This window comes from Penaeus monodon, chromosome 43 (assembly GCF_015228065.2).
Source record: "Penaeus monodon isolate SGIC_2016 chromosome 43, NSTDA_Pmon_1, whole genome shotgun sequence".
In the NCBI taxonomy this organism is placed as follows: domain Eukaryota; kingdom Metazoa; phylum Arthropoda; class Malacostraca; order Decapoda; family Penaeidae; genus Penaeus; species Penaeus monodon.
This window is the reverse complement of record NC_051428.1, coordinates 31,701,766-31,711,895: the sequence shown is the minus strand read 5'-3', so window position 1 is coordinate 31,711,895 and position 10,130 is coordinate 31,701,766. Positions and strand designations below refer to the sequence as shown.

Genomic DNA, 10,130 nt, shown 5'->3' with positions numbered 1-10,130 from the left:
GTGTTGGTGTGTGTGTGTGTGTGTTTTGGTGGTGTGTGGGTTTTGGGTGGGTTGGTGTTGTGTGTGTTGTGTGTTTTTGGTGGTGTGTGTGTGTGTTTGTGTTTGTGTTTGTGTTGTGTGTGGGGGTGTGGTGTGTGTGTGTGTGTGTGTGTTGTGTGTGTGTGTGTGTGTGTGTGTGTGCAATGTTTATAGAAATACGAAGTCAGTATTTGGTGATCAGTAGCTAAACAACATGTATATTCTTCTGGATTGTTCTGAATACTTTTATCTTGTGCTAAAATCTGACCATAATTTTCGCTATTATTATTAATCCGCAAGTCGTGGCGTTTCTCTGAGGAGTCGCATTCAATCAGCTGAGCGAGAAAATACATGTTTGCTTGTCTCAATTCGAGCAACTACTAGCCAGGTGGGTCCAAGGAGTGGGAAAAACAAGTCTAAAAACTTACTCCCAATTCTTGTGCTGTATTATATCCAATGTATTGAAAGAAAAATCTAGTTCATTCTGATAAAACAGTAATTCACTCTCGCTTTCTATTTTTATCTGACACATATGCAGTTTATATTTCCCTTGTATATGTCAGTGCATGTCAAAGTTTTGATACATAATCTTAACATGTTTACGATAGAAACACTTATTTCCCGGTGTGTGAGAAGTCATGTTTGTTCACCTGGAACTTAAGTAGTTTGAAGAAAGAGGCATCATCTAGAATAAAAAACACGAAATCGTATATTTGATACTCTTTATCATAATGACTCTTCATAAATTCCTGAATATTCATTTCGCGGCTAATCCTAATATATGCTAAACGAGAAAGAAAATATTTCCGATGGTATATGACGTCATGATGACATATAGGAAATCCGAGGTGAAAGCGAGGCTGCCAAGTTGACACTTTTTTCAAGATGGACGCAAGACAGTCTGAAATTGCAAATAGAGGCCGCTTCATTGGAATGAAGGAAAATAATTTCTCTTTCAGTGAAGTAACCAGAGAGCCTGGTATCCCCCGCTCGATGGTATACAGGTGAATAAGGTGGGAGGAGAAGGGCATGACCCTTGTTCCGGATGGCCCTTCACCAAGGCAGCTAAAATTCATATAAAGACCTACAGCTCCCGCCGCAGAATGACTATGTGTAGAAGCGAGTCATCACATAACGTTATGAAAGATTGCTGGATGAGAAATATCAGGTGTAAATATCATTATCCTTCTTCAATTTGTTCATAGACTCTAGTTCAATTTTTCATGTATATATATATATATATATATATTATATATATACATACACATACATATATATATATATATATATATATTATATATAATATATATATATATATATATATATATATATAGTTTATACGGCATATTTATGTTCTGATTATCTATTACTGTTTAATTTTAAGATGTGACAGACGACATATCTATAAAACGGCGGGGAGTGGCCACGTGACCAATAATAAATTGGGGTGGATTTTCATGCATGTTGTTGGCGAACTCGCTGAAAAAGAAGGGAGATTCAATTTAGACAAATATTCGAAATTGTTAGAAGAAACGTTTCTCCATCAAACACTTTGCTATCCTATGGCCATCCCCAGTAACAAAACCCTATTCGGATAACCGCCCATCAAGAGCACTTACGAAATGATTCGATGACCAAAACCACATGGAATTACTTCCGCGGGCCCAAACAATGCATGTCGCTCAGATCCAATGAAAAAATGTTGGCCGAATATTGTCAGTGTTTGGGCAATGGCTAATGAACGAACCTCCCAAAGCTAACAGATCATGCTAAAAGGAATGGAAAGCGTTACGAAGAAAACCGGGACCTCGCATCACGTCATCTCTGTCCCAGGGATTAGACAAGGTTTTGAATGACGATAGATTGTTCTCATTATAAGTATGATTGCCCCAAGTATTGGTCTTTTTTTCTACAATTATTACCATTTTTCATTTTACAATTAATCCGATAGTAAAAATATACTCAAAAATTAATAAGCATCTTTCCCAAATTTTTCGATTTACTGAACCCCCTGGTAAAGACAAAATAGAACACACACACACACACACACACACACACACACACACACACACACACACACACCACACACACACATAAAATCAACATATATATATATATATATATATATATATATATATATATATATATATATTATATATATATCTGTCAACTACATATTATTTTGCGCGAGAAGGGATTCAAAATGTGTATGTACTATAAAACCAATGATTCTAAATGAACTAAAAAAAAATTCACTTCCTCAGCACACACGCAATGAACACAGTCATTATAACCCTGCTACGGTTTTGCGTTCAGTTGCTCTAAAATGAACACCATATCTTAAATTTATTGAATCAGTGTTTGGATCTGATGAAAAGAAAACAAGTAATTTTATCGATTCAAAAACATATGAAATAATAAATGAAAACTTTGATTTGGTAACAAAACACAAGTATGCCATTTTTATCTAAAACCTACGCATATACTGAAAAACGGATGTGCATTTACAAACAAAAGTAATAAGATATTTAATAATGACAAGAGTATAGCGCGAAATGAACTGCCCATTTCATGAGAAAGAATTTTTTTTTTTTTTTTTTTTTTTTTTTTTTTTAGATATTAGATGCCGTACAGCACATGCATTGGGAGTAAGTTCTTAGATTTTTGATATTCATCTTCTTTGGAACCACTCAGCTTGTAGTTCGTCGGGGTTTGAAACAAGTAAACTGTATTTTCTCACTAGGCTGTTCGAATGTGGATGCGACTCCTCAGAGAAACGCCACAACTTATGGAATACTAATAGTGAAAACTGTTGAGATTTTAGCATTAGAAACTGATTACACATAATGTTTTGGACCTCATTACCAAGTATTGACTTAGTATTCACACACACACACACACACACACACACACACAACCACACACCCCACACACACACACACACACACACACACACATAATGATAAAATATCGGTATATTCATTGTAACCTGCTGCAGTTTTGCGTCTAAATTATATTATATAATGAAGAATGTGTAGCATGTTTTCTGTTTACTTAATGTGTTTGGTGGTGTAAAGAAAAACCTTTATTCGTTCGTTTAAACCGCTACTAGATGTGTAGCAACGGCCCACGAGAAGCATTTGCAAAGATACCAACGGTTTTGCAAAGATTTTTATTTGATCTAACTGCCATACATAGACGTTTAAAGAATGAAGCGTTTTAATGTTTCAAGAAATATACAGCTATAACTGAAAAATTATTGTGTTGAAAGAAGGGGGACATACTGCCTCAGCTCCACAGGTGTTACCATTTCGATAAACAAACAATTCCAGGAAATCACTTTTAAAAAATATCGCACAACAAAGTCCACGATTGCTAATACTACATGTTTTGTTATCGTTTGTATGAAGAAAACGAAGATGAAATGACTTCGTAGTTTCCAAAAATGTATACTAATACACTTGTTGGGGGTCATTTATGCTCTAGTAATCACACTCCTTGTTACAAACAGCCTAAAGTTTTCGTCTCATTCATAAAAATACTATTTACTCTATGTTTACATCGATGTTGTTGCCAGATGTACAAAAGTGGGACCCTACATGTGTACTGAAATATAATTACTTACGTCTCTAGTTACCGTGTTTGCTTCTATCCGTTGCTGTTCATTTGAGTATTGAATTTCCGTACATCTTCTCTCTTATTTTATTTATAGTCTTCGTTAGTTCAGCTAATTCTATTTTGTTCCTGTTTGACGATACTTTCATGATCCTACGTTTTTGCATAAGCTGTTGTTTATACCGACAGCTTGCTGGAGCTTTGCTTGACGTTCTTACCGCCTACCTCAAGTGCAGCTTCATTTATTATGTCATTAAACTGTTTGCTGATTTGGTTAATGTTGAGATCTTCGTCGTTGAGAAGTGAATATCTGTTTTGGATGTTAAGGTTAATATCGCTCTGGTCATCAAGTTGGCAAAATTTGGCTGCGGTTTTCAAAAGGATTTGTTCCTTTCCCCTCTGAGGTGTAATTTAATTTGGCCTCTGACCATTGTATGGTCGCTGCCAAATTTACTTCATTAGGAACGCCATTTTTACTATATCGTGCCTATTTGAAATTATGAAGTCAATTTCGTTTTTGATGTTAGATGGCGACTTCCACTTCCCTCTGGTCTTTTTTCGAAGAATGTATTCATGATATTGAGTGATCGAGCCTCCGCAAAATCGATTAGCATTTGTCCCCTCTCATTCCTAGTGTCTATTTCGTGATTTCCACTACGGTTTCTCCTTATGTCTTTTTTACCTGCTTTGGCATTGAAATCTCCAGTGTTTTTTTACTCTCACATGAACATCTTCATAGAAGCTCTATTTCTTCATCACTGTGGCTACAGGTTGTAGCATAGACTTGAACGATCTACCCTGGGGTTACCTCTCCAATAGAGCACGGGCCCATCATTTAGTATCTTCTGTTCTTCGCTTAGTCTTCTAACTTCAAATCCCCATTGTTCTTATATGTATGCTCTTATATTGTTCATCAACGTGGGGCGGCCTATTTTTAACCGGAGATTTTAGCACCCTCCGCTCCGGAGCGATTCCTGATCGCGGCGATCAGGATCGTAACCAGGGGCCCCTCGCCTCCGCGTATGAGGGCCGTTGCTCTGTTTGTGCAGTTATGGTTTTTGATTGAGAGGTACACAGCCGAGTTACCCCTCCTACTAGCTTAGGGGTATCATGGTGGGAGGGGGAGTAGTTTGGCCGGAATGTCACTGATAACCCCCTTCAGCAGAGATGGCCCTGTCTAGTGTGGACTTATAACCAGCAATACACGGACCTGCTCACTACACAAGGGTATACTCCCGTGAGCATGGGTTTGGGAGTATCAGACACACAACACACACAAAACACACACACACACACACACACACAACCCCACACACACACACACACACACACACACACACACACATACACACACACACACAAAAATATAAAATAAATTTAGAAAACTATATATATATATATAAAATTATTACATATATAACCCCACACACACACACACCACACATATATAATAAAATATATATATATATATATATATATATATACAAAAACACAATATATACAACACAGGTACTTTGTATCTATCTATTACACACACACACACACACACACACACACACACACACACACACACACACACACACACACACACACACACATATCTAAATATATATTTTAAATATATATATATATATATATATATATATATATATATATTTTAGTGGGGCAGATAAGTGAAACAATCGTTCATTTGATGATACAAGCATGAAATTTGGCATAATTTTATTTTTATTATATTTTGAGAAAAAAGTGCTAGCCACTCAAATTCCAATATGGCGGTCGTTTTCCAAGATGGCCGCCATATGGTCTTTTTAAGACAAAATATTGCAGAACGACGTGCAAATAAAGTTTTTACAAGATACTTATGAGTTCCTTTGCCTGAGTTTGATGTGGGACCACCACTAATCATTCTGAGGGTCCAATTAGGCAGCATTTTAAAAGATGGCCGCCAAATGACGAATATATACATATGCCAAAGTCCAAGAGCCAGTTTTCAAAACAATAATCAACCTACTATGGCCAAAAGTCCATTAAATGTTCATCAGGTTAGGAATTCTGGCAAGGGCAAGTACAGAGTAGAGTTACAGAATAGTCCATCTTTACACACCTTGAAACCTTTCCACCACACTCGTCTTGAATCCACACTTGTCAGTTCATGGCAGCTCTTGGAAAGGGTTTTCCAGCGTTGTCCATACAACTTCCCAATCATCACCTTTTTTTTGACCATCCCCACTCGGAAGGACGTTGAGGTTCTGGTTTGACGATTGACACACTGTCCCCCAAATAGGGACCTGCCTGGTAGGTTGCTTCAGTAACTTTGTTTTGGTGGAACCCTGTCATATGACCTCTGCTTTCGCGCAAAAGAGATCAAGCCTTGCCTCGTTACAGAAGATGTTGTACTCGCCCGGGTCATACATAAGAACCACATATTTTCCAGAACATGCAGATCAGACTCCTCAATCTCAGATGGCCTGCAGCAAGTTTTGCAAAGGGGGCAGAGGCACCACTGAAGACATTCCATGTCTGCCATGCTGTCTTTTCCCTTGCCATTGAAACCTGACACAGGAATCCATCTAGTGTGCTCCCCTTTTTCCCAAAAATCTAATGCACATTTGCTCCAGGCCGATTGATTTGAGAGAAGGCATCTGTGATATGGCGATCACAATGACGTCCGTGTGTTTTGCGTCGATCATAAGAGATTAAAGCCTTCCGAAGTTGCATGCCAGGCATGTAAGGAATATAGTGTGTCAGCCTCCTCACGTGTACAGGGACCCAATTTTCCTCTGGGGCTCATGTTGGTGTAACGGCACTCGTAAGGGCGTCTTCTCCTTCGTCACAATGACTAAAATTTTTCCATAGTCATTTTAGCTACGCATCAGAAAGGGAAAAATGGAAGAGCTCCGTCTGTTTGCACTGTCGCGGAGGAAACTCTTCCAGTTTGAGGCGTTTACTCTTTTTAGTAACCCCTTCCCCCGATAGTTTTCCTCGTTTCGATCTAGCTTCCGACTTCAGATTGACTTATGATTTTACAAACAAAGATGATGTCTGTTTTTCTGTGTTTTTTTCTTTACTGTTCTATTTTGGGGAGAATGTCCTTTGTGGCATATTCTTCGAAAGTCTGTGATGTCTTTGGGAAACTGCATTTACCCGTGATGAGCCCTCCACAATGAGGACATCCGAGTCTGGCCTTGACCAGGTAGTGTCACTTTCGCCTGGAGAAAAATCCACCAAATCGGCCTTAGTACATGCGCGTAGATTACCCTTTTTTGCTGAGTGAAGGAGGGTAAGGGTGGTTCTCATTCTGAAAAATTCTTGGGAGATCACATCCTCTCGTTTTGGGAGGAGATAAACAGGCGGAAAAACAGTTGACAGTCCTCCTTAAGTGCTTTAGTCTCAGATACTTTGGATGACTCTGGCCAGTTTTGAAGAAGCAAGTATTGTTTTGAGTTGCACAGCAGTGTCTGTCACCAGTGTGCCCTGGTAGTGTGCGACATACACTCTTTTACTTGACTTGCCACCATTAATTTGCTAGGTTTATTTTCGGAGTTTCCTTCTCTTAGACGAATTTCCTTTTCCCGGCTTTGAGCTTTATCTACCCCGGCTAAATGTTTTTCAGGCGCCATTTACCCGCTTACGCACCACCACTATCTGCAATATCACTTCTGCCCCGAGAAGGCTTTGGGTGGGACTTGACTGCCAGAGGCTTTTTGGTTCGCAGGCCGTTGGGGTTTTTTTAGATAAAAAAGGGGCTCATCCCTTTTTTCCACCCCCGGGATTAGCAGTCCATCTAAGGGCAACAATGAATTATCATCTACTATTTTTTTTACTATTTATTAATCTAAATACTGTGTTTATTTACTAGGACTTTAGGCAGACAGCAATGGTATTAGACTGTCCTGATGCTATGAGGTATAAATAGTATTTATTTTGCAGGAAACCTACCTAATGCACAGAGATACTCCAAAGAAGGCAATATACGTCAATAATTTACACCAAGATGTAAAAATTGAGCGCTTTTATGGTTTTCCATTGTTTTTCCATTAACCGGTGGCCATCTTGGAAATAATGGCCGCCATATTGGAATTTTTGATGGCTAGCACTTTTTTCTCAAAAAATGACCCACATAGCACATTCACACCAAATTTCATGCTGTATCACCAACTGAATGATTCTAGTCCAAAATCACACGTGGCTGCTCCACTATATATATATATATATATATATATATATATATATATATATATATATTTTTATATATATATATATATTCTGGACCTAACTACTGCTTAAAGACATGACCCTTGCTCCCCCCCCCCCTGTATCTCTTGTGGATCTCTTGGAAAGTTTCATATAATGATACGGAAAAAAATATTCGATGAATATCATCGCCAAACTAATGAAATTACGGAACCTGTACAAGGCTCTTCAGGTTATTATTATTTGGTAGTTTTTTTCCACTTTCACAGGTTGCTTTTCCCATTACTAATGTTTTTCCTTAGCTTTTTTCTATTGTCATTATTTTTTTCATTTTTCCTCTTTTTATCATCGTCATTTTCTTTTTCTTCTATATATTCTTTTATAGCTATTACAAATTTCATTATATTACTATATTATTACTACTATTGCCATTATAATATAAAATAATAATAATAATAATAATAAAAATGATAATAATAATAATTGCAATTATTATAATTATTCTTATCATCATCATTCATCATCATCATCATCATTGTTTAAAATTGTTATTATTGTTATTATTGTTATCATTAGTTTTTGGTTATTTTATTATTATTTTTATATTCATTGTTATCAACATTATTTTGTATATGTATATATTATAATCATTATCGTTAATATCAAGCTATCATTATTATCATCATTATCATTAATATATTATCTTTTCATTATCATTATTTTATCATTATCGCTATTATTAAAATAGAAATACAACCAACTTATAGATAATAGAAATTTTTATATTATGACTATAATAGCAGTAATGATGAAAAGGAGATGATAATGAGAATAACATGTTGCTGGTCATTTATATTTTCGCCCTTTATTCAGTGGAACAAATGCCAGGAATACACACCATTATCATCCATATGAAATTCTCTTAAACTCCCCTTCACAGGTCAGTCGGCGCAAAACGACGCCCGCCCTCGTGGGCGAGGGGGTCGGGGGGGGCGAAGGCGAGCCGGAGAAGCAACCCGACGAACTACCTGACGAACCAAAGGAACAACTCGAAGAGGCACAGGAGGGCGTTGAGACGGCGGGGAATTTGCTGGGGTGGAGGAAACCGTAGTATACCCTCTTCACTGTTTTTTTTGGGAGTCGATGACGTCACGTGACTTTTTAAGACTATGTTATGTTTAGAATAACTTTCGCCTTTGGTCACCCAAAATATTGACTTGGTTTCCCCTACATCAAGACTAGTTTTCTTTGGGTTCTTTTGTGGGGCTTCTACTTTTTCTTTGTTGGACTTTTCAGGGTAAACAATTCTATAATCACCCTTCCTTATGTGCGGTTCTTTTGAAATGTTCTGTGATTTTTCGAACATATAAATTTTTATCGAATGATGAGCTTCGACTTCGAAGGGAAATTTATTTGTTCTGTTTGTCGTGCCAGTTTGGGTACTGGGTATCTGATGGTATGATTTCAACTTCGTCTGAACACTGGATCACGTGTCTGAGATTTCGTCCGTTGTGATCGTAGACTCTTTCTGGCTGACTGTGATACAAGGAAGTTGTGTCTGTTTTATTTGTGGTTTCCCCAGGTGCTGGGGTTTTGGGAAGGATAAGGTACTGTTTCTGAACGGCGTTCCCGCGAATGGTTTTTCATGATTGCTAAACGGCCATTGTGTTTCCCGGTCCCCGGATTGATGATAACGACCTCGTCCGACGATGCTCGTGAAAAGGCTGTCGAGAGACATGTGTTGGATGACTGATTTAAAGCCCAGAAAGTGAGTTGCTCAGCAGGGGTTACGAGTGCTTGTCGTTCGGGCGTGGATTGGGAAAAAAGCAAGCAGTCTTGGTGAGGGTGCAGGAGCCAACACAGAGGGCTTTAGGCTTACAGGGGGGAGAAGAGTTACCTGACTGACTGGAGCTGAAGCGAAAGTGTTGGAGAGGCTAACTGGTGGGGGGGTGGAAGTAGATTGACTAGGTTTGACTGAGTGACTGGCTGCAGACTGTTTTTGAGGACTGCCCTTGTGTCGAGAGGTCTACAGCAGAATGACTGTCGTCGGGAGTGCAGGTCGTGGGACTGGCAAGCAGAAGCGGCAGACATAGGAGAAGGTAAGGCAGTACACGACTTCAAAAAACTGATAGAAGTCGGTACAAGTATATCCGAAGAAGTGTTTGTTAAACCTGGTTTTAACTTCAGAAGCCCTTTTTCATGAGGTGCTGGCATCCATCACATTCCACAAAGTTATGGTGCTGTCAAACTTTTATTCCATTAATGACTTGAAAACTCGCATTGTTTTCACGGTATTTATT

The 10,130-nt window shown here is 38.3% G+C and overlaps 1 protein-coding gene across 1 annotated transcript in view; it reads left to right on the top strand.

The window, feature by feature from the left end:
• LOC119568213 overlaps positions 1-10,130 on the top strand; it is a 155,852-nt gene that overhangs the window by 140,391 nt on the left and 5,331 nt on the right. The gene's annotated exons all lie outside the window — the stretch shown is intronic.